The sequence below is a fragment of the Neoarius graeffei genome, chromosome 1, assembly GCF_027579695.1.
Source record: "Neoarius graeffei isolate fNeoGra1 chromosome 1, fNeoGra1.pri, whole genome shotgun sequence".
NCBI lineage: Eukaryota > Metazoa > Chordata > Actinopteri > Siluriformes > Ariidae > Neoarius > Neoarius graeffei.
The window spans coordinates 87,014,224-87,039,990 of record NC_083569.1 but is presented as its reverse complement, the minus strand read 5'-3'; the positions used below and the strand labels follow the sequence as shown (position 1 = coordinate 87,039,990).

At 42.6% G+C, this 25,767-nt stretch overlaps 1 protein-coding gene and 1 long non-coding RNA gene across 4 annotated transcripts in view; both read left to right on the top strand.

Moving 5' to 3' along the window:
- The window catches only part of LOC132866213 (splicing factor 3B subunit 2-like), a 77,133-nt gene extending 68,898 nt beyond the window's left edge, over positions 1-8,235 (top strand). Inside the window, exons 17-20 of one of the 3 annotated variants that reach the window (XR_009650581.1) lie at positions 5,288-5,415; positions 6,664-6,725; positions 6,808-6,928; positions 7,008-8,235. The gene's annotated coding sequence lies outside the window, so the exon portion shown is untranslated. The remainder of the gene's footprint in view (positions 1-5,287; positions 5,416-6,663; positions 6,726-6,807; positions 6,929-7,007) is intronic. The other 2 variants (XR_009650558.1, XR_009650559.1) reach the window with 2 other exon arrangements.
- Positions 8,236-8,243: 8 nt separating this feature from the next.
- On the top strand, positions 8,244-9,853 carry LOC132866966 (uncharacterized). Its single transcript, XR_009650666.1, has 2 exons — positions 8,244-8,885; positions 8,996-9,853. It is a non-coding gene; the product is annotated as an uncharacterized LOC132866966 (long non-coding RNA).
- The last annotated feature ends 15,914 nt before the right edge of the window (positions 9,854-25,767 follow it).

Below are 25,767 nucleotides of genomic sequence, written 5' to 3'. Positions count from 1 at the left end.
CATACACCGTCTTAGGTAGACTCGACGGCGTATTATTGAAGTAAATAAAATTAAGCCACTGCGTCTTCAGGGGCTCTCCCGTCGGCAGTAAAAACAGACTCCTTTCTGTGTTGTCACATCCATGTACAGCACAACTTCCATGTTTCGCTCGCTTAGGTGGTGCCATGTTGTGTAGTCTATGGTCTCCTCACAACTGGGCGGGCAATCCATACGGTGGGTGGGAATCCGGGGGGGGCGTGGGGATCATCTCCCTTGCTGACGTCGGCAAGGGAAGAGCTTCTCAACGTGCCGTTTTGACGCGCCATTCTCAAATATTGGGCATAGTTTGGTTTACACATTATGAAATTTCTGGCCACTGGGGTGACTTAAGAAGGTCAGAGGAACCCATTTTAACGTTAAACCTCAAAGTGAAAATTTCATGCCATGGGACCTTTAAAAAAATTAAAACAGAGAAAATGCAGTGAGAATGTACATTCCAACATCTATGTAGGTAACACTAGGCCATATAGCTACATTGTCACAACAACTGTTTCGAGGAATTTTGTACAGATCATAACTACTAAAACTCTAATTTCCGCGCGAGATCACCAAATTTTAGAGAAAGTTCCCGACTGACCATCTCAGATTTTGTTCATTTTTTTATTTTAATGTCCTTGTTACTAATAACTGCTGTGCAAAATTTTAGGCCAACATCTCCACTAGTTTCGGAGATATTAAGCCTTCAAAAAGGGGGCGTGGCCCCATATTTAGCATAAAAACAAGTGTTACAGCTAGCCGCTGTGTCCAGGGATCAGGTCGTCGAGGCCCCTGCCTTCGACTGCCGCCCAATCCACACTGCACCGGCTCCCTACGGCTACCTCTGTGGGTGGTGAACCCACAGAAGGTCGGGCCCACGTCACCGCTTCGGGCTGAGCCCGGCTGGGCCCCATGGGCAAAGGCCCGGCCACCAAGCGCTCGCATACGAGCCCCAACCCCGGGCCTGGCTCCAGGGTGGGGCCCCGGCTGCGCCATACCGGGCGACGTCACAGTCCTTGACTGATTCTCCATAAGGGTTTTGGTGAATGCCTCCCAGGCGTTCCAGGCATGTCCCCCCGGGAGGAGGCCCCGGGGAAGACCCAGGACACGCTGGAGGGACTATGTCTCTCGGCTGGCCTGGGAACGCCTCGGTGTTCTTCCCGAGGAGCCGGCTGAGGTGTCTGGGGAAAGGGAAGTTTGAGCTTCCATGCTCAGACTGCTGCCTCCACGACCCAGCCCCAGATAAGCAGATCGAGACAAGTGTTGCAATCAAACATCCATAGTTTGATGGCTAATAACTTTTGAACTGTTCACACTAAATGGCTCAAATTTGCACACATGATTCTTTGATAGGCGGCACGGTGGTGTAGTGGTTAGCGCTGTCGCCTCACAGCAAGAAGGTCCTGGGTTCGAGCCCCGGGGCCGGCGAGGGCCTTTCTGTGTGGAGTTTGCATGTTCTCCCCGTGTCCGCGTGGATTTCCTCCGGGTGCTCCGGTTTCCCCCACAGTCCAAAGACATGCAGGTTAGGTTAACTGGTGACTCTAAATTGACCGTAGGTGTGAATGTGAGTGTGAATGGTTGTGTGTGTCTGTGTCAGCCCTGTGATGACCTGGCGACTTGTCCAGGGTGTACCCCGCCTTTCGCCCGTAGTCAGCTGGGATAGGCTCCAGCTTGCCTGCGACCCTGTAGAAGGATAAAGCAGCTAGAGATGATGAGATGAGATTCTTTGATATAATAAAGCTCTGTATACAGAAGGAGAGCTTTGTATGTGACATATTTGCAGATTTATGGCGTGCCAAATATGGCTTCCTGGAATGTACATTTGTCCATGGTAGCACTTTTGGCTCTCTGTATCTCCAGTTTTAATGACACCAGATGTCTGATTCTTTTTAATATACTAGACATGTTATAGTATTATCAGGAAAACATGTTATATCTGTGACAAATTATATTTGTCTCATATACAGGCCCCTAAAAATGGAAAAAAGCTTGTCGCGTCTGTAATTTGAATGCTTATAGCAAAAATCTGACAAGGTCTACCAGAAAACAATTTAGATCAGTCAAAAGAGCAAGGTCTAATTGATATATGTACCAAATATGAAGTTGGTGCTGTGAAGAAAACTATTTCATTCAAGCTGTTGAATCTAGAAGGTTTTATGACATGCGAAAATGCCATTCACAAGGTTACATCACATGCTACATCATTATTAATTCAAATTCTCTTGACTATACATATATGTAGTATATTTGTAAATATGACAAATGATTTACAAATCTCACAAAAGTCAATTACACAAATTTAATTCTATGTATGTAGACTTGGTATGTCTATTTGAAGCGTTTGAGTAACTGGTCAATTTCTTTCACCACACCAGATGGAACTACATATTGTCTACCAGTTGATGTGATTGGTGCATCTATGATCTTTATGATGTGTATCAGTGGAACCCAACGGATATCTTCTCTTCTGGGCCAACTGTAAGACTTTGCAGGACCATGAGGGTGCATAAATTGTACTTGCCCACCTGTTCCTCCTCCGATATTGCACAGATATTACCAATCCACCATTGCTGGTCATACAAACATGCAACATATTTTCCTGGGATCATGTCTGACAGGGTGTAACCTTTCACAGCATCATCTACAACCTGGGGATGAGTGCCACTCATGTCCACAATGAAGCTTGGTCCACCAGACACTCTGCTGATCTGCAACTGGCTCTCTGAGATGGGAACAAATGAGTGGTTGTCCCTTGTTCCTGGTATTGTTGAGGACTTTGAAAGTCTCTTCTGAAGAACTTTTCCATTGCTTGTTACTTCCCCCTTTTCAATCCAAATGAAATGGATGTTTTTTATGGTTTTTTCTGCCCACACAGAGATCTCGTGGTGTCAGTATGTGTTGTGAAGTAACTGCCTGTAAGCTGGCTCTAGCTGCAGAACGCTTCACGGTGCTACCTATCCTGTCACAAGGTGATTTTTCCATAGGGAGTAGCAAAAAAGTGCCATTCAGCTGTCATACCCAAGTCGTCCTGGTGATGCAACAGATTTGTACAGTTTGTGGTTGTGTACTGGGCAGCTGATCCATCACTAAAATATACAAGTTTAGAAATTTGGGGACTGAGTTGTTGAATGTATGGAATCGCTGCTTTTAAGAATGTGTGAATGGCAGTATCATGCTTCAGGCAGTCACTTATGACACGTAGATATGAATGTTGTTTCATATGTCCCATCATCTCTGCTCTTCATGTAAACAGCAAATGGATGAAGGGTGCACTGGCTGTTGTTCCAGTGGTACCCCTGCGCTGCATCCTGTACCAAGAAAGAGTAGTTCTCAGCGAAATCCAAAAGTACAATGATGTAGCATGTGATGTAACCTTGTGAATGGCATTTTCGCATGTCTTAAAACCTTCTATATTCAACAGCTTGAATGAAATAGTTTTCTTCACAGCAGGGTCATTCCATGCCAAATCAACAAGAGGTTATGCTCGACCATCTCAGATTTCAATGAAATTTGGAGGGCTCAGAGATACTATTAAAAGAAGTTAATCCCCAAAATTTGAGCTTCCTATCTCCAACGGTTTCAGAGATGCAGGCAAATTCAAATTTTTTATATTTTTTCATATAACTGATATTTGAGGGTTAATAAATGCTTCAGTAAGGCTCAAGTAGGTTAGGAGACATGTTTCTTCCTCAATTTTAAATGAAATTTCAATTAATGCTCAGTATTATTTGTAAATTGATTTTAATCTAAGACTGTGTAACATTAGCAATCAATGACCAGCTATTGTGTACCAGTCAACAGCCAGCCTTATCAATATCAACACAGCACAATAGGTGACCTTTGATACCAGAACAGGTGGCTCATATCTTAGTTTTAGAGTCTGTAAACTGCATACTTGTTCAGATAACATTATATTGCTTGGATGATATTAAATACATTGTAATACAGAGCACTGAGAGAAATTACCAATGTTAACTGAATGTGTTTCTTTGCAAGGATTGGATATTTTGAATAGTTGACTAGGGAATTTAATTGTAGTTGCTTTCAATTTGAGATCAGTATAAATGAGTTTGTTCTTAGACATCTAGAAATGGCTGAACTTCCTCCCTGTTCTATAGGAGTTGGACTAAAGAAAGATTCTGACTGCCATAAACTAACATACAACAGAAATTGTAAGTTAAATACACTCTCTCAGTTTGGAGCAAATACATTATTATGATCCAGAATCATGTTCAAGTCTCCTCCGATTACGATACCAGTGTTTGGAAACTTATTCAGAGTATATTCAGTGTGAGTCTCTCGCACTTCAAGCAACTTATTATTCTCAGATTTTGAGTTTTAGCCAAAATATTCACAATTAAAAAAGTAAACCTTTCAATGCGAATAACCTGGTAAAGAAACTGTCCTGCTGTGTCACAGTCTGTAGAATACTACCAGAGAAAGTATATTTTAGCGTGTCAACCCCAGCAGTGTGTTCAGGTCCATGAGCCAGCCAGAGATCGTTACCCCACTGGGCCCTCCATAATCTTACATCACTGGAAACTGAGTGTGACTTGAATAAAACAAGTCAGTTTTATGCTGTTTTGAGACAAAAAAAATTGCATTATGCTTTGCAATATTTCTTAACTCCCTGGCATTGAGAGTAATATCAGACAAGAACGTATTAGCAACAACAATAATAAAATGAGAACAGAATAGGTTCAGAAGAAAACAGAATACGGGAACCCACTGTCAAGGGCAGCACCATTCAAATTTTTATGAAGTATCTTAGTTAAACATAAATTAACCACAGTTCCTTAAGTTTTCTATTGCAAATCCAACCTGCATCAGGTATTAATCACTCAAAACAATTAACCAAAGTCAGTGACATTGAACTGAGGCTTTGTGTAAGAAGAAAATAAAAAATAAAACCCCCAGCTCAATCAACATAAATTCACCTGAGCAGTTTGTGCTGATCAGACTTATCGGGTGGTGACCCATGCTATGAAAGAAACAAACTCAACAGTATATTAACTATTTAAAGCATCATGGTCAGTGCGACTTATACAGTCATGGTAGATGTTCATCAGGCCTCAGGTAGCTGGAGTCAGTTCAGTCCCGTTGACAAAAGCCCAACCACCAATGAAGTATGCCGTTTCCCTTCTTGGTGTCTCTTGGCCACCAAGGGCCAGAGCTGCCATCGTCTCTCTCTCTGGCAGTCTGGGACAGGTCCTCAGCAAAACAGTTTGTTGTTTTGGAGGAGAGTTGATTTTTTTTTTTTCCTGTTTTCCAGACTGCATCCCGGTAGCTGTGTGAGGTGAACTGGAGGATAATCGCTTGAGGTTTGGAGTCGTCTTTCCATTGGCTGACCGAGCCGATGTACTGTGTTGATCACCTCAGGAAACTTGGCCTGGTACTCGGGTAAGACTGTCTGGCAGATCTGCATCACCTCTTGAAGTACATTTTGATCCATGTGTTTGGCTACTTCATAGAGTCACAGGTTCCCACGCTGTGAGTAACTCTCCAGCTCAGCTATCCATTGCTCCATCAGGTGTAGTTTCTTCTCTACTATGCGGGTTCATTCTTCAACACGTGTCACTTTCCCTTTCACATCACGGATCTCAGCTCAAGCAAAGTCAACTGTTTTCTTTCGTCCTTCAATCTTCATTCTCTTGTCTTTTATCAGCTCCTCTATGTTATTCTCAAGTGTATCAATTCTACAATTAAACACCAGTGAGAGCTTCTGCACAATGTCTGTGCTGTCCATATCAAAGAGTATTGTGACTGACTTTTCTTTGATACCAGAGTTTTGCTCAGTGTCACAGGTGAGGGAGGAAGCTCTGAATCCACAACCACCAGCACAAATTGGTCTACCAAACAGTAGTCGTGTAAGTTGTTCATAAGCAGGTTCTTTCGTGTCTCTATGCTGCATAGCTAACAGTGCTAATGCTATTAGCACAGCCAGTCCACTCAGGTAGGTGCAGGTGTATAAAGGTAACGCTGCCACTGAAGGGAGGTTACTGCTTCAGAATGCTCATAGCACTGTCTTACTAATTGTAGGATGTTAAAGTAGTGTTTCACTTGTTCTCTAACGTCTCAGGTGCGCGGCTCCAGATAAAGCGTGCCCTCACATCGTTATCTTGGTCAGCATCCGCCACCAATTCACTCCCTTGTATTTTTTTTTTTTTTACACAGCATGAATGTGGATTGAGCCTATGATCTTCGGTTTGCGAAACCGACACCTTCCCACTTGGCCACCATGCCTGAGTACAGATAGTGATGGACCGTCGGAAGCCGACACTCCAAAGCGCGTATTGAGTATAAGGGTTGATGAAGCCCCACTTTGAGGCATGTATCGTTTAGAAAAAAAAAAACAATGTGGCCGATGACAGGCGAGGCCTCGGTTTGTTTGGTTCGCATCAGCATTTCATCCTGAGTGTTCATTCCCAGATAAAAGCCAGCAAAACAGCTGACACTTTGTGGGTTGTTTGGTTGGAGAGAATCTCCCCCTCTCTATTTTTTTGATCAAAGTTTTTATATCATTCCAACATTGGGAATCTGTATTATTAAGTAGTAGTGATTGTGTTGTCAAATAATATTCATCTCCTGATTGTAATAGTGGTAATATCCACTCCCCCCCCCCTTCTTGTCTTTATTCAAAAAATGGAGCTTACACATAAGAGGAAATATTCACCCATGTGGAACATTTTGAAATGGTTCCTCCCAATGAGGTTTGTCACTGTAAATTATTATTATTGTGATTATATCACCATCATGCACAAATATATTCAGATTGCATATTCATGGTTTAAGGTGAAGTGCTTGCTGTGCCAGAAGGAACGAGTGTAGAACAAGAATATATCATCAGTGCTGAGGCATTATAGAGCTTTTCATGAGAATCAGCAGCCTGCCAACAGACCAGACACAAGCGACAGTAAGAATCTTTTTCTGTTTCAGTTGTGTCATCAAAATCAAACTATGTTTAACTTAAATATATCATCTTTGTGTCATAGATTCCAGAAAAACAAATGATGGATGAGGCCTTGGTTAATATGATAATTCCAGACACCCAGCCATTGTCAGTGGTGGAAGATGTGGGTTTGATGGAGCTCATGCACATACTGGAACCCACTGATCTTCTCCCTACTAGGAAGATGTCAGAATGTAGTGACAGTCAGCCTCACCTCTGATATCTGGACATCCATGAATATGGAGACTTACCTTCCAGTAACCTGCCACTTCATTGATGACAATGACAGACTTGGAACAATTTTGCTTGGAGCAGAACATTTTCCAAGTCGTCACACAGCAGAAAATATGGCTCTGGCAAAAGCAAAATTGATGGAGGAGTGGGACATAAAAGAAAAGGTGAAGTGTCTCATCACTGATGCTGCACCAAATATGATAAGCTTGTGCCAAGGCATTGCCTGTGAGACATTCTGTTTGCATCACACACACTTAATTTAATAGTGCAAAAGTCATTTGACCATGTCCCAGCCCTTAAAGGTGGAGTATGAGATTTTTTTCAGGAGTATTTTTTTACCATATTGCTTGAAAAGCTCCTCACACCCATGTTGCAAGCAGTACAATAGAAGGTTTGACCCAAAAACGAAATATTTTAATCCAGTCTACAGTGTAAAAGGAAAAATGCCATCCAATCATATCGAGGTACCACCTCAAAATGATTGGATACTGACACGTCAATCAGACTGAAGCCCGAGCAGCCCGGCCCTTCTGTGTGTGTGTGTGTGTGTGTGTGTGTGTGTGTGTGTGTGTGTGAGAGAGAGAGAGAGAGAGCAGTGTCACACAAAAAGCACAGGATTCTCTCAGTGCGCTTCCTCCAAACAACGGGGATTTACACGAAAACGGAAGGAGATATTCACAAAATTCTTTCACAGTGAGTGCCACAAGGCTTCCCTGAACACACTGATGTAATTTTTTTTGTCTGTAGTGTAAAAAATGAGGTCACGAGAGCGAGTTAAAAACGAGTGACTTTTCTGGCAAGTTTTATAATGGAAGTCTATGAGCTGGGCGGCTGTGCTCTCCTCACCTTCAGGCTTCTCATTCAAAAACTGCACGTCCTATCGTGTAGGTAGACACATTGTGTGAATCAGGACAAGTGTGGCTGCTACTTTTGAGAAAATTGTGTGTGGAGTGAAAATTGGGGCTGAAAACACAGTTTAAATGAGAAAGTTTGAGCTATTTTTCCAAGCTCTCTACACTCTGCTCTAAGGGGGAGGAGGGGTGGAGACGCGGGGGGGAGCATGGTGAGGGCGGGCGTGTTTCTTTTCAAAATATGGCTTGCAGGAACCGTTATTCCAAATTCTCGTACCCCACCTTTAATGACATGCATCCCAAAGCCAGAAAAATCTCTGTTTTTCTGGACAAGTCCTACAGTAAAAGAGAGACTGTGCCAGGTACAGAAGCAAATGGGGAGGCAGACTCTGAATAGAGGTAGATACACGCTGGAACAGCACTTTCCACATGCTGGAACTCCTTTATAATGAGACAGAACCAGTGGGAGCAGCCCTGGCATCTTTAAAGACCAACATCTCCCCAGTTAATGCTCATGAACATGAGGCTGTTGGAGATACTTTACATATTCTGGCTCCAATCCATCAGGCTACTGTAGAACTATCTGAGGAGAAAAGGGTATCTGCTTCAAATACCTGTCTACAATGGAGTCACTTAGTGCGATGACAACGACAACCATGCTCGACCCGAGGTTTAAAGCCACTGGGTTCCTACGCCAAAATAAGATGCATGAAGCAGTAAAGCAACTGAAAGTAGAGTGGGCCAATAGAATTACAATTGCTGAATCTGCTAGATCGAGTGAGCCCTTAATCCAGCAGCCAGCCTCCTCTGAAACAGCTGGGATGCAAACAGCTGTAGTAAGTATAAAATGGTTCTGTTGATTTGTGTTATTATTCTGCTAATGATATTTTAAAATGTAATGTGAAGTATTTTAACCACTCAAGTGTTTACATAAAATTGTCCTTAGTTGTCTTGTAGCATCTGCTGGACCCCACAGTGAATCAGAGCAGAAGAAGCTCAAATGCCACTGCTGATGCAACAATAGAAGGGGAACGTTACTTGGACGAGGCCAACCTTCCAAAAATTGTAGATCCACTTGTATATTGGAGTCCACAAAAACATGTTTACCACTACCAGCTGGCACTTCAGTTTTTATGTTCACCAGTATCCTCAGTACCATGTGAAAGGGTGTTCTCCGAGGCTGGGGAGGGAATTTCTAAGAAATGAACCGCCTCAATCCAAATACAGTAAAACAATTACATTTATTTATTTTAAGAACATGATCAATAAAGGTTCCCCTAAATATGACTATGTATCCTGCATGGAGCACTCACAGTCCATCACACACGCAATAAACACAAACATAAAGAGGGTAATGTTTATGGACACCTTTTTATTGTGCAGATACAATTATTCTGAGCATAAATTCACACAAAAAGTGTGTGAGAGACAGAGAGAGAATAAAAAGCATAGAGACCAAATAAAAGGCACATAAAACACTTATGTAATAAGTTATTTTCAAACAGAACATTGTGTAAAGTCCATGTAAATAATAATGGGCCGTGTCAGAACACTGCTGTGATGTAGATATTGAAACATGCTGTACACGTCTCTGAGCAGTAGGTATCGCTAGTGAACTCGAGTGAGATTTCAAGTCATGAATCTTCATCTGCCACGCCCCTTTATACTCCATACACACTTCAGAGCCTCAGTTAGCCATCACTGATCACTATACTGCAAATCATTAACATTTATTACAGAGAAAATGGCAAATAAACTACTGAATATTAAAGATTTATTATGGACTTAAATTTGTTAGAAATGACCACTAAGTTGTGTGTGGAATTTTTGTTTTGACATTGTGTTTTGTTGTCTCAGGAGCCTAAATATGATTTATGTCTAATCTTGGCTAAGGAGCTGACTATCATACCAGTGGTGTTGGGTTGCTCACGAAGAATTTAACAGGTTTAGTTTGTTAGTGACATACATGTCAACCTTTGGTCAATCAAACCTGTATAACCAACCTCCAAAATCCGTATTTCCCTTATAAAATCCGTATAAGATGCAAATTAAAATAATTTACCTAAAATTTGAATGATAATTAACAATGATGTATCCCAGTTACTTTTTATTCAATATTAATAACAATAAACCTTCAGAATGAATACAAAGCTCCAATGTTTGACAAAAACACAAAGTGTTATCAGCGAAGTTACGAAGGAAATACTTCGTTGTTTGGAGACAGGTTTCACCGAGCGGCTATTATGCGCGAGACTTCATATTAGCCACAAAGTCAGAAAAATCTGTTCGTAATATTACGTTATAATGACCAAATACAATGAAAAGTATTTTTCCAGTCTCACCTGTGAAAGGTAATCCCATGTGATCTCGTTTGGACGGTAAACCTGTTGGTACAGTTAAACGCAGCACATGAATGAGGCATCTTTATTCTCAGCTACTGTCTAGACGCTATACCAGAGACGGTTGAAGAATCTCCACTTTGCCACATCCAATATGGCGGCGAGGATGACGTATGATTCTACGCAGACGGCGGCGTCTATGTTTATATGTCTGTGACTTCACGGTTGGCGGGATTCTCGCAATGCGGTGTGCCGCTACCACAAGATAACGCGGGATTTCATAAGACTCTTTACTGGCTGTCTGTGGTGTACAGTATGTTTGTAAATGTTATGCGCTCTTTTATCATCGTGTGAATTGATTATAGCTCTAAATAAATATTGAAGTTTTTTTAAAGAATCCGTATAACTTTATTTATACGCCCGTATACTATGTTTATTGAATCAAATCCGTATAAAATACGGACATTCCGTATAGGTTGACATAGGGAGGTGAATAATAAGATGAAGTCGAGGTTATCATTTAAATAGTACTGGCTGGCTTTTTCGTGGTATATCAGATGTATTCCATTCAGCTAGCATGATATTGAACGAGTTGAAGATGAGTAGCTGAATGGAATATATCTGACATACCACGAAAAAAGCCAGCCAATATTATTATTATTATACTACATACACATTTGATGGAACAATTATAGATTTTACAAAAAGTTAAGAACCGGTGGGGAACTTACCAATATTGAGTGCTGAGTCTGATCGAATGTAATTCAATATTCTTTCAATCCAATGTATTGTACAAAGTCAAAGTTCTACTGTAACAATAAAAATGGTGCAAGTCCAAAAAGCCTAAACAACAACCCAACTTATATATAAGCAATATACAGCTTGACGGTTCAAGTTCACAGTTACTTTTGGTCGTAGTTAATTGTTACATTGCAGTTGTTCAAAACAAAAGGGCTTTACTGAGTGAAGTCCACGAGTGAAGTCCTCTTGCAAAAGTCTCCGTCACTTTTCCTCACCTCCAAGTAGGACTTTGACAATATTTCCGCTATTGCTCTCTCTCCCAGTTTTTTGATGTCCGTTGGTCTGTTTTTCTTTTGTAAATATGCATAAAAATATATAATGAAGTTTTGGTTGCCTCTCAGGTGTTCAGCATGTCTTTAGTTTCAGTTTATTTATTTAGTGCTTAATCCGAGCACTGAATTAACCCCGTCTTCTCTCTTTCATGGCTGACAAAGAAATGATTGTGCGCATGCACAGCAGGAAAGTTTTGTAATTGGATCTTCACATGAGCTCTGATGTGAGACATCATGTTGTCTTGACAGCGTGCAATATTATAACAATATTACACGCTCATTCTCCATTGGGTAGAGTGGCGTAATACATGGAGGATAAGCGATATGATAATATTGCATGCCATCAATAAACCCACTAGACGGGAATAGAATATATGTTTTTATTCTGTGGAAAAAGTGGCCCATATGTGTAATAATCACGATATCCACTGAACCTGAGACAGATAATTGTTTTAGTATCAATACACAGGTGATTATTCTAAAAAATAAATCATATTAAAAATTATTTCTTTCAATCTTCAAAAGTGTTACGCAAATGTAATAAAGTCACAGCGCAGACTTGTGTCACTTATCTACGCCGACTCACATAAAATACTTTGTTTTGAAATCGATAAATCACAACTCCACCTTACCTTTGAATAGTTTTAGATCAAATTCGGAGCATCTTTAGTGCTTTTAGGAACAGCATTTTCTTTCATTATTTGTAATTCTTCCCCACTTACAGTGATGAAGTGATTGGCCGCCATTTTGCCGAGTCGCTCGAGGTGATTATCGAGAAATAGTCCGAATTTGTCGATAATCAGTGCATGTGATTTTCTATAATCACCTGCGTGTTTATACTAATTTATAGACCGGTTTTAATGTTAATAAATATAGGAGAGTTCGGCGTGACATCAAATGGTCACGTGACATTTCGGTTGGCAAGAAGCTATTTATAAATGGCCGATCGGAGTTATTGGGTCATTAATTAATTATGGTAGTGTCGTGTTATTGGCTGTATATACAGATTTGATAAGAATGATCCCAAGAACTTTTACCGCATACCAAAGAAACCTGAAGCTCGCCGAAAGCTTTGGATCGCAGCAATTAAGCGTGACAAGTGGGAACCTGCTGACAACGATCATGTTTGCTTTCGACACTTTATATCTGGTAAGACACATGATTTTTTTATTATTTTGTTTTGCAGTTTAATATTATATTAGATAAAAATTTCCTCATCAGAAATAATTTGTTGTGCTATGATATTGCTTAGATATCAACCAAAAGCTGATTTGTATGCAGCACACATGAGTACCATTTACGCAAACGCACTTGCAGCAAATGTATGTACTTTTTGCAGTATAAATATTTGACATTAGAAGATTGGTCGAGCTTTTCATGATATGTATTTGAAGATAAATAGCATAGCCTGGATTTAAAACACTGCTTGTGCATTCTAAATGTAGAACTTGCTGAAGTTTAGTACTGTACTGTACATCTTTGGTGTGCGCGTGTGAAGCAACAACATTAACTAATGTTTCAAAGATTATATTGTGCCTATTTAATCTTTGTCTTTTTATTATTAGGCACAAAAAGCAAATATAAATGAGTATTTCAATAAAACAACTGAATAATTAACACTTGTATGCATCAAGAGACTTTCAGGCTTTCATTGATTCTTTTGTGTATATTGAAGGCGTGTCAATCACATACAGTAGATATCACCGAAGGTCAGGCCAGGTGCTTGGATTTGGGTCCCATTTGTCCGTAACTGCGTAAGGATCAGGCAAAACTTTGGTGCCACTGTTGTACAGAAGCTTTGCTGCATATCTCTGCTTAGCATCAGTTGGCAACGAACTTGCATACTGCGATAAACCGCTACGAAAACTAGGTGATGATGCAATTTTGTCAGCCATTGTGAATGGTTCTTGCCAACCAATTTTATGCACATGCGCAATATTACGTCACGCTCTAGTTTGGCGAACTCTCCCATTGAAAACTGTGGGTGGTAAAAGAGAGCAACTGGACTTGCTTGAATATTCTTGAAGACGTTTCACCTCTCAATCGAAAGGCTTCAGTTCTGTCTGACTGGTAGGGAGCATCAGGTATTTATCCTCTCATGGATGAAAAGCTCATCTAAGGTGTCATTGAGTCATCCTGTTGGTGTGGGTCACAGGGTTTTGCGGTTGTGAACGGCCTCGAGTCTCGTTATGGTGATCAATGGAATGCTGATTCTCTCTGTCCTCCTGTGAGTCACTGAAAACAGCTGGGTTTTGGTGTGCATTCAGTTGTCTGGGAAGTGTGCCAAGGACTGCATTGTAGGTGGCTGATAAATGATGTCTTAGACCCCCACCTCTGTTCGGTGATGGCCGTTCCAGGTTGACAAAAATGGCTTCTTTAACTCCTCGCTCATACTAACGATCCTCTCTGGCTAAAATGCGTACGTTGCAATCCTGAAATGAGTGTCCTTTGTTGTTAAGATGAAGGTAGACAGCAGAGTCCTGGCCTGAGGAACTGGCTCTCCTGTGTTGAGCCAAGCGCCTGTATAGCGGTTGTTTTGTTTCCCCAATATACGAGTCCGTGCATTCCTCACTGCACTGAATGGCATACACTACGCTGTCCTGTTTGTGTCTGGCTATTCTGTCCTTAGGGTGGACCAGTTTCTGCTTCAGGGTGTTACTGGGTCTGAAATGTACCGGAATGCTGCGTTTGTAGAAGATCCTCCTGAGTTTCTCAGATAGACCAGAAATGTAGGGAATGACAATGTTCTTGCGTTTGTTCCTGTTATCCTCCTTGTCCGTTCTGTTCCTTTTTCTGCTCTTGAGGAAAGACCAGTTGCCTCCCATTGCCTTAATCACGCAGTTGCGCGCGCAGCATGGAGGCAAAAGAAGCTTCCGGTTTTGACATGTTTACTTGTGCACTTACCGGACATTGCATTGATTTTTCACGCAAGAGTAAATAAAATGAATCGTACCTTAAATAGTTTAAAGTACTTAAACAGGCTTTCACCTGAGGACACTGCGGCTTATTTAAAGACATTAAGTTGAGGTGAGCAGCTTCAGATCCGCACACAGCTGCTAATGCCAAGTGTTCTAGTGATATTAGCAAGTGGCCAAATATACACACAGCTCACTGACAAACCCAGCGCTTTTACTAAAGAAAGCTTCAGTCTTTGGACGCATATAATTATGTCCTTTATGGACATGTTCAGTCTGTGAAGTGTTCCAGCAGGAGTCAAGGGAATTTAGCATTTTAACAGCCAGGGTCCTGTAATATTCCTCTAATATCACCTACACAGGTTTGGGTCTGTATTAATGCTGTAATAACAGATGGGGTTCGGCGGAATTTCTCTCTCTTACTGAAAGCTGAGGCATCGCTACATTCACAACAACTTCACTGTTACTTATTAGATCTGTATTAAACTACACTGAAAACTTCACCGGATATAAAATACTGCAAACACGGCCATTTTTAATTTGTGTCTCGGTCCAGTTTTCCCGGTTTATTGCACGGAGCCAAAGTCGGTACCGGTTTTGCTGAAAAGGATGCGATCCTGCAGGGATTTGATAGATTACTCAGACTGCTCTAGTTTTACTTCTCGTCTGGTAAAATTAATGATAAACACCAACAGAACAATAACTTCAACAACCCGGATGTAAACAACACTGAATTTGTTTTTTTCACGCGCCTCTTTTAGTGTGCATACGGCACATGAAACCCATCTATATTGTTCCCTGAGATGCTTTTGGAAAGTTGAGTTTTTTTTTTTTTTTTTAATTGGGGTAGGAGAAGAGCCGTGGTTCTTTTTTTTTCTTCATGCTCCCTAGATAAGTGCACTCCGAAGATCAGGTTTGTATGCCCTATGTAGTGCACTTTGTGCTCAGCACAGCGGTTTGGAATTCAGCCACTGACTCGCAGCCTTGACCTGAGAACTGCACAGATTTGATTGGCTGAATCGCATCACGTGAGATGATTTATCAACATATGTAATTGGTTTATGAGTTTCCTGGGCAACTAAACCAGTGCTGTAAAGGCGAGAAAAGCTGCACCAGTTAAAATAAAAACTCTCCGTCAAAATGTAATAATTCTCAATAGCTAATTGATCGGTTATCGATCCGCGGTCCGCCTGTGAGTGACCTTGGCCCGAAAACTATTCACTCATTTTACTCTCATGTTATTTAGGAGTGTTGATAAGAAAGTTCATCTTACAGTGTCGTGGAGAGTCTCAAAACTTAAGATTTATCCATCCCTCGGTGGGAAAATTGACATGTTCCAGCAGCTCACAGATAGAAAAGAGTCAGGAACAGACAGTAACAAAAAGAGTGCAGTCTTCTTCTTTTGGCTGTTCCCGATTAGGGGTCGCCACAGCGGATCTTTCGTCTCCATTGCTCCCTGTCTTCTGCATCCTTCTCTACCACACCTGCCACTTTCATGTCCTCTCTCACCACATCCATGTATCTCCTCTTTGGCCTTCCTAGTTTTCATTTGCCTGGCAGCTCCATCCTCAACATTCTCCTTCCAACATGCTCTGCATCTCTTCTCAGGATGTGCCCATACCATCTCAGTCTCATCTCTCTTAGCTTAATTCCCAAGCTCTCCACATGTGCTGTCCCTCTGATGTTCTCGTTCCTTATCCTGTCCAACCTTGTCACTCCCATTGCAAACCTTAACATCCTCAACTCCGCCACTTCCAACTTTGCCTCCTGTCTCTTCATTAAGGGTACGGTCTCCAATCTATACATCACAGCTGGTCTCATTACCGTCTCATACATCTTACTTTTTACTTTTGCTGGGACTTTCCTATCACAAATGACTCCCGAAATCCTTCTCCAACTGCTCCACCCTGCCTGGACTCTCTTTCTCACCTCACTATCACAGCCCCCATTTTCCTGCACAGTTGACCCCAGGTACTTGAATTCACCAACTTTCTTTACGTCTACTCCTTGCATCTTCACTACACTCTCATCCCCATTCTCATTGATGCACATGCATTCTGTTTTGCTACTGCTCACCTTCATTCCTCTTCGTTCCAGTGCATCCCTCCATCTCTCCAAACCCAACTCAACCTCCTTTCTACTTTCACCACATATCACAATATCATCTGCAAACATCATATTCCATGGTGACTCTTGCCTCACTTCGTCTGTCAAGCTATCCATCACTATGGCAAACAAAAAAGGGCTCAAAGCAGATCCTTGATGGAGTCCCACCTTCACCTTGAACCATTCAGTTGTTCCAACTGCACACCTCACTGCTGTTTCACTGTTCTCATACAACCCCGATTCCAAAAAAGTTGGGACAAAGTACAAATTGTAAATAAAAACGGAATGTAATGATGTGGAAGTTTCAAAATTCCATATTTTATTCAGAATAGAACATAGATGACATATCAAATGTTTAAACTGAGAAAATTTATCATTTAAAGAGAAAAATTAGGTGATTTTAAATTTCATGACAACACATCTCAGGGGGCGGCACGGTGGTGTAGTGGTTAGCGCTGTCGCCTCACAGCAAGAAGGTCCGGGTTCGAGCCCCGTGGCTGGCGAGGGCCTTTCTGTGCGGAGTTTGCATGTTCTCCCCGTGTCCACGTGGGTTTCCTCTGGGTGCTCCGGTTTCCCCCACAGTCCAAAGACATGCAGGTTAGGTTAACTGGTGACTCTAAATTGACCGTAGGTGTGAATGTGAGTGTGAATGGTTGTCTGTGTCTCTGTGTCAGCCCTGTGATGACCTGGCGACTTGTCCAGGGTGTACCCCACCTTTCGCCCGTAGTCAGCTGGGATAGGCTCCAGCTTGCCTGCGACCCTGTAGAACAGGATAAAGCGTCTAGAGATAATGAGATGAGATGAGAACACATCTCAAAAAAGTTGGGACAAGGCCATGTTTACCACTGTGAGACATCCCCTTTTCTCTTTACAACAGTCTGTAAACGTCTGGGGACTGAGGAGACAAGTTGCTCAAGTTTAGGGATAGGAATGTTAACCCATTCTTGTCTAATGTAGGATTCTAGTTGCTCAACTGTCTTAGGTCTTTTTTGTCGTATCTTCCGTTTTATGATGCGCCAAATGTTTTCTATGGGTGAAAGATCTGGACTGCAGGCTTGCCAGTTCAGTACCCGGACCCTTCTTCTACACAGCCATGATGCTGTAATTGATGAAGTATGTGGTTTGGCATTGTCATGTTGGAAAATGCAAGGTCTTCCCTGTAAGAGACGTCATCTGGATGTGAGCACATGTTGCTCTAGAACCTGGATATACCTTTCAGCATTGATGGTGTCTTTCCAGATGTGTAAGCTGCCCATGCCACATGCACTAATGCTACCCCATACCATCAGAGATGCAGGCTTCTGAACTGAGCGCTGATAACAACTTGGGTCGTCCTTCTCCTCTTTAGTCCGAATGACACGGCGTCCCTGATTTCCATAAAGAACTTCAAATTTTGATTCGTCTGACCACAGAACAGTTTTCCACTTTGCCACAGTCCATTTTAAATGAGCCTTGGCCCAGAGAAGTCATCTGCGCTTCTGGATCATGTTTAGATACGGCTTCTTTAAACTATAGAGTTTTAGCTGGCAACGGCGGATGCCACGGTGAATTGTGTTCACAGATAATGTTCTCTGGAAATATTACTGAACCCATTTTGTGATTTCCAATACAGAAGCATGCCTGTAGTATGTGAAGCTAGGGTGTAATTTTGGGTAGGGACGCTAGGGACGTGTCACTACCAATATTCAGCCGCTACTATGTAATCGCGATCAATAAAACCGATGTCCTAACCTGAGCAATGATTATATGGCACACAAAGGGTTAAATGTATGACACTGCTAATAATCCCCCCTCTAACATAGATATACATTCTCTGATTAGCTACCTGTTTCTTGCTAACTTACATGGTTGGCTATCCCAGCTGTCACTCCATCTACTGTAAAAGCAGCACACTTCCCACAGCAGCCGTGACTACCCGCCCATCAACCCCCCGTATCTCACATGTACACACCTGACCTACCCCACGCACCCCCCACTCTCCATCAGCCTACAAATTGAGCTGGACTTTGATGTCCATGCATGCTTGCCCTACGACTCGCATGCTGACTTGAGTATCATGGACGACGGCCCCCCTCCCAAGAAACGAGACATTCGTTCATTCTTCTTCAAAGTCAAGAATGTAAGTGCAGGGTTTCCGTCGAGCTTTAAAAACTCAACAAAATCCTTTTGATGTATGGAAACCCTTCATAAAAGTATTGCTGCGGCTCCTTAGGCAGGTTTAGCAACGTGACAGGACGCATCAGAGCTAGGCTACTGCATAGCTGCAGAGAAAAGGAATGCTGGAGCAATGTAACTTGGTGTTAGATAATATCCTCGATGAATGAATGTTAAATTTATAGACCTAATGGTTTTACAGAATGTAAGTAGTCAGATGTAGGCTACTGCATGGCCATGCAGACGTGCGACTTGCATTTCAGAATCAACAGCTTGACAGCCGCTGAGTCTGCTGCGTTCACCGTTTTACAGAGACATCTTTCTACTACTACTAGGCTAGATACAACAAATCCATGATCCTTTACTGCCACCTACAGACGAATATTGGTAACTGCAGCATGAACATAAAAAGTCACAAGCACATCTGCAGTGAAAATCATAACACACGTTACGAACACAGAAACAGGCAACAAAAAGACATAATATGGAAAATGGAGGGGCAACAAAAAGACAAAAAAATGGGGGGTATACTACAAATGCAATACTAATGTAATCATAATCATGCTATAATAGGCAATCACTAAATTATATATCCAAATATCATTTTAACTAAATTTGAGCTTAATTACAGAATAGAAAATGCCACCAGTAGCACCTATTTATGAGTGTCTCAATAAGGCAGTCAGTGAATTTTGAGACACCCCCCCCCCATGTCAAACAAGACAGAATTAAAAAAAAAACAATATTTAATGCTAAAAATGCTTCAAGTTTTTAAGTCTTATTTTCATGTATTTCTGTGGAACAGACAGAACGACTGCTTAAACACAAATTAGGAATTGTGTGGTGTAAAAGTAATAAATCATCAGATTCTAGAAGATCATGTGATATTATGCAGCCATGTTTTTGTGGGGAATAAATTATAGTCTGTGTAATAATTTTGTCCTTTTTGGCTAGCCCTTTTTGCTGAGGCTACAACCTTACCATGAAACTCTACAGTCATTCTATCCCTAATCTGTTCATATGTCATGCATCAACATTTTTGTAAGGTGACAGACAGCAGAGAGGCTGGAGGAGATTAAAGACAGTGCAGAGAAGGTAGAGGAAGAGAGGCAGGAAGAGAAAGAGGAGCAGAGGCTGAAGGGGAGGATGGAGGAGGTAGAGGAGGGGAATCCACAGCTGGAGGAGATGGAGAAGCGGAAAGAGAGGTTGAAAATTCACAGGTGAGGTTAATGATGGATATGTCAGTCATGAGATTCAGCCCCACTGTGGCAAATGTTTGTTAGTGTGATGTTGATCTGAATAACAATGCTTCACCCATGTGGCTTTAAAATCAGAGCTTCATGTTTGAGTATCAGTAACCAACACATTTACATTTATGTGTACTTGCATGTTGTAGTTATGTGTTTCAATGTTCTTGATGTATGTTAATTGACAGTATGTTGCACTTTTGCACCCCTTAACATCCTGCATGAGTAAAGCTGAGAACTCTGAAGTTGCCTCCTTGACTTTCATTACATTACATTTAGCTGACGCTTTTATCCAAAGCGACTTAATGTTACTATTTTGGTACTGGGTATTGGTTACAGTCCCTGGAGCAATGTTGAGTTAGGTGCCTTGCTCAAGGGTACTTCAGCCATGGGTGGAGATGTAGGGAGAGGTAAGGGTGGGATTTGAACCTGCAACCCTGGGATCCAAAGACCAACTCCCTAACTATTAGGCCACGGCTGCCCTCGTTAACCTATAAGATCTGCATGACATGAAATTATGATTGCTAATGGAAAAAAAACCACCTTCCGGAAGCTCTGCCTTGGATCGCTTTTGTGTCCCCACCAATGTCAAAATCAAAGTTACTCCCTTGACGTGATGCAGTGCCGTCTAAGGGCCCGAAGATCACGGGCACCCAGTATGGTTTTCCGGCCTTGACCCTTACGCACAGAGATTCTTCCAGATTCTCTGAATCTTTTGATGATATTATGCACTGTAGATGATGATATGTTCAAGCTCTTTGCAATTTTACACTGTCGAACTCCTTTCTGATATTGCTCCACTATTTGTCAGCGCAGAATTAGGGGGATTGGTGATCCTCTTCCCATCTTTACTTCTGAGAGCCACTGCCACTCCAAGATGCTCTTTTTATACCCAGTCATGTTAATGACCTATTGCCAATTGACCTAATGAGTTGCAATTTGGTCCTCCAGCTGTTCCTTTTTTGTACCTTTAACTTTTCCAGCCTCTTATTGCCCCTGTCCCAACTTTTTTGAGATGTGCTGCTGTCATGAAATTTCAAATGAGCCAATATTTGGCATGAAATTTCAAAATGTCTCACTTTCGACATTTGATATGTTGTCTATGTTTTATTGTGAATACAATATCAGTTTTTGAGATTTGTAAATTATTGCATTCTGTTTTTATTTACAATTTGTACTTTGTCCCAACTTTTTTGGAATCGGGGTTGTACATGTTTTGCACCACTCTCATATACTTCTCATTCACGCCACTCTTTCTCATACAATACCATAACTCATCTCTCGGCACTCTATCGTATGCCTTCTCCAGGACTACAAACACACAATGTAGCTTTCTCTGGCCTTCTCTGTACTTCATTAACATTCTTAAAGCAAAAATTGCATCCGACCTGCTCTTCCTTGGCATACACCCATACTGCTGTTCACAGATTGCTACCTCTCTTCTCAATCTCGCCTCCAATACCCTTTCCCATAGCTTCATGGTGTGGCTCATCGATTTTATTCCTTTGTATTTACTGCAGCTCTGTACATCTCCCTTATTTTTGTATATTGGGACTAGCACACTCTTTCTCCATTCATTTGGCATTTTCTCATTCTCTAGGATCTTATTAAACAATCTCGTTAGGAACTCCACAGCCGTCTCACCCAAACATCTCCAAGTCTCAATCGGGATACCATCTGGTCTGACTGCTTTCCCAGTCTTCATTCTTTTCATGGCTGCCCTCACCTCATCCTTACTAACCAACTCTGCTTCCTGATTTGCTGTCTCCAATGAATCTGACCTTTCCTCTCTTGGATTCTCCTCATTTAATAAATCCTCAAAGTACTCTTTCCACCTTCTTAATACACTCTCTTTGTTTGTCAGCACATTTCCATTTGCATCTTTCATCACTCTTACCTGCTGTACATCCCTCGCTTCCCTGTTTCTCTGCCAAGCTAGTCTGTACAGGTCTTTCTCTCCTTCTTTGGTCTCCAGTCTTTCGTACAACTCCTGGTATGCATCTGCTTTCGCCTTCACTACTGCTCTTTTTGCCTTCTGTCTTGTCTCTCTGTATAACCGCCTGCTTTCCTCATCTCTCTGATCATCCCAATTCTTCTTTGCTAGCCTCTTCTCTTTTATCATTTCCTGCACTTCTTTGTTCCACCACCATGTCTCCTTGTCTTCCTTCCTCCTTCCCGATGACCACCCTAGCACCTTCCTTGCTGCCTCTCTTACTAGTACAGCAGTAGTATTCCAATCTTCTGGCAGATTCCATGACCACTCAATGCTTGTCTCGTTTCTTCCCTAAACTCCTTCTGATGTTCAACCCCTTAGTTTTCACCACTCAATCTTTGGCTCCACTATTTCATGCTTCCTCTTTTTCACTTTCAAGCTCATCCTGCACACGACCACTTAACGTTGTCTAGCTACACTCTCCCCTGCCATCACTTTACAGTCTCTAATCTCCTTCAGGTTACCCCTTCTGCAGAGTATGTAGTCCACCTGTGTAGATCTTCCTCCACCCTTAAACGTCACCCTGTGCTGCTCTTTCTTCTCAAAGTATGTATTGACTATTGCCAAATTCATCCTCTTTGAAAAATCAACCACAATTTGCCCTTCTAAATTTCTCTCTCTTACACCATATCTGCCCATCATGTCCTCATCTCCTCTGTTTCCATCGCCAACATGTCTGTTGAAATCTGCTCCTATCAACACGCGCTCCTCCCTCGGTATACTTTCTACAACTTCATCCAGCTTTTCCCAGAAAGACTCTCTCTTCATTCTCACATCTAACCTGTGGGGCGTACGCACACACAACATTGAGTAACACTCCTTGAATCTCCAACTTCATGCCTATCACTCTATCTGACACCCTCTTCACATCAATCACACTGTTGACCAACTCCCCCCTCAAAACAATACCAACACCATTTCTCTTTCCATCAACTCCAGAATAAAACAACTTGCATCCACCTCCAATGTTCTTGGCCTTGCTTCCTTTCCACCTCATCTCCTGCACACACAAAACGTCCAACTTCCTTCTTTCCATCATACCTACTAACTCTCTCGCTCTGCCAGTCAATGTTCCCACGTGCAGTGTTCCTACCCTCAATTCTAAGCTCCTTCCCTTCCATCTTTCATGCTCTTTCCTAACACGCCTCCCCCCTCTCTTTCTCCTTCTCTGTTTTGGGGCAACAGTAGCACACTTTCCACCGGCACCCTGTTGACCAACAGTACCAGAGGTGGTCATTGTTAACCCGGGCCCCGACCGATCCAGTATGGCATTTCTGTTTTTAATCTGCATGTTAGATTTGGCACAGTTTTACGCTGGATGCCCTTCCTGACGCAACCCTCTCCAATTTATCCTGGCTTGGTACCGGCGCCAAGCGTACGCTTATGCATCCCCAGTGGCTGGATTATGTTCTAAGGGGGAACAGTAGAAACATATACAAGGGTGGCTGTAGCAATTACTTTAAGGGGTAAAGAGTTAAAGCAGAAATCTCCAACACACAGCTTGACCATGTGCACGTGTGCTAATGTGGAGATGTGCAGCCAAAACAAACCAAGCCACAATACAGACAGACAGGCAAGAAAGCACTGCAGGACAGACAGACATGATGCAAAAGATGTGGAGCTACAAAAGGGCACAGCTGGCAACAATGCCCAGCAAGAGAAGCAGTGTGTAATCACTGCAGAAAAAAGGGACATTACCCGAGAGTGTGCAGAACAAAAAAGAAACTGTATGAAGTGAGTGTTGCTACTGAGACTGAGGATGATGATGAAGTCACATTACTGGGCTTACTGTCAGCTGAGGCAAAGGCCAGTCCATGTATGACCGACAGAAAGGTGGACAACCACAATGCAGTGTTTAAAATCTACCCTGGAGCGGATGTCACAGCAGTTCCAGAAACACTGTCCATCCAGGGCCAATTCAGCAGGCTGGTGAAGCCTACAAAAATTCTGCAGGGGCCAGGAGGCACGCATCTCAAGGTAAAAGACATGTTCACAGCCACTCTCAGGAAGAACAGTAAAAGCACCACAGAGGACATCTATGTTGTGAAAGGGCTGAGCGTGCCACTGCTAGGCCGAATAGCTGCCACAGCATTGCAGCTGGTCGCTAGAGTGGAGACCATCAGCCTGAGCTCTAAAGAGACTGTAAAAAAGGAGTTTCCAAAGCTTTTTAGTCTGTCTGGCTTTTTAGTCACACTAAAAGGCAAGTGAGTTCTCAAAGAGCAGGATAAAGTTCCTGGGGCAGGTCATTAAGGCATCAGGGGTCAGCGCAGACTCTGATGAGGTGAACACTGTCAGAGCCATGAAGGAGCCAAACAACATCAGCAAGGTGAGATGCTTTCTGGGGATGACAAACCATCTTGGGAAGTTCCTGTTTCACTTGGTGGAGAAAACATGTCCCCTCAGAGACCTACTGAAAAAGTCCAACATGTGGGCCTGGGGGCCACAGCAGCAGCAGGCTTTTGATCACATCAAAGCAGAACTGGCGTCACCTCCAGGGCTGACACTGTATGACCCGAATGCTGAAACACTCGTCTCTGCCGATTCATCCTCATTTGGGTTGGGCACCGTACTTCTCCAGCAGTAGGCAGACACAGGATGGAAACCAGTGGCATATGCTTCGAGAGCCCTCAGCAGCACCGAACAGCAATACGCCCAGATCGAGAAGGAGGTACTCACCTCAACATGGGCCTGTGAGAGGTTTGGTGAGTTCCTTATAGGGAAAAGCTTCCATATTGAGACTGACCACAAACCTCTAGTTCCCCTGCTGGACTCCAAGAGCTTAGATGAACTCCCATCACGCATACAGCATCTGCGCATGAGACTAATGAGGTTCTCCTATACCATCTCACGTGTGGCTGGCAAAAACATCGCAACTGCAGATGTGCTATCCAGAGCTCCTGTCAGCAACATGGCAGACGGTCTGCAAGAGGAAGAACTCATCCTGTATGTTAATTCTGTCATTGCAAGCCTGCCAGCAACAGAAGAGAGACTCAGAGAAATACAGACACATCAGGACAATGACACCATTCTCCAGCAGCTAAAGAAGTTCTGTGTGGAGGGATGGCCAGATAAGTTCTCTATTGAATGAGTGTTCCAGCTCTATCTGCCATTCTCAGGTGAGCTCACAGCCCATAACGGTCTGCTACTCTATGACAGCAGGATAGTAATCCCAGCATGACTCAGAGCAGACGTGCTGTCCAAGCTGCACGAGGGTCACCTGGGAATAACCAAATGCAGGGAGAGACGAAGCACTTGGTGTGGTGACTGGGCCTCAGCAGAGAGCTGACAAAAAATGATCAAGAATTGTGACATGTGCCTGCGAGAGAACAAATCTCAGAGAAACGATGCTACCTACAGAGTTCCCATCAAGGCTGTGGTCCACTGTAGGAGCAGATCTGTTTCAGACAGGAAACAAGCATCATTGTAGACTATTTCTCAAGATACTTTGAAGTGGCCAGACTAACATCCATGACATCAGAAGCAGTGATCAAGTGCTTCAAGTCTATCTTTGCACATCACGGGATACCAGAAGTGTGCTCGGACAACGGGCCACAGTTTGCTTCTGAGCCCTTCAGAAAGCTTGCTCAGGATTGGAGCTTCAGACATATGACATCCAGTCCCCATTTCCCATAGAGCAATGGGGAGGCTGAGCACGCTTTTAAGGACAATTAAAAGTCTTCTCAAGAAATCCAGCGATCCTTACCTCGGCCTTATGGCCTACCGTGCTGCACCTCTGGCGAATGGATATAGTCCCACAGAACTCCTCATGGGGAGGAGAATAAGAACAACTATTCCTGTCATTCCATCCTAGCTCAACCCAAGATGTGCAGACATGTAAACTGAAAACAACAGAACAGAGATACAGACAAAAACAGCAACAAAACTGAGATT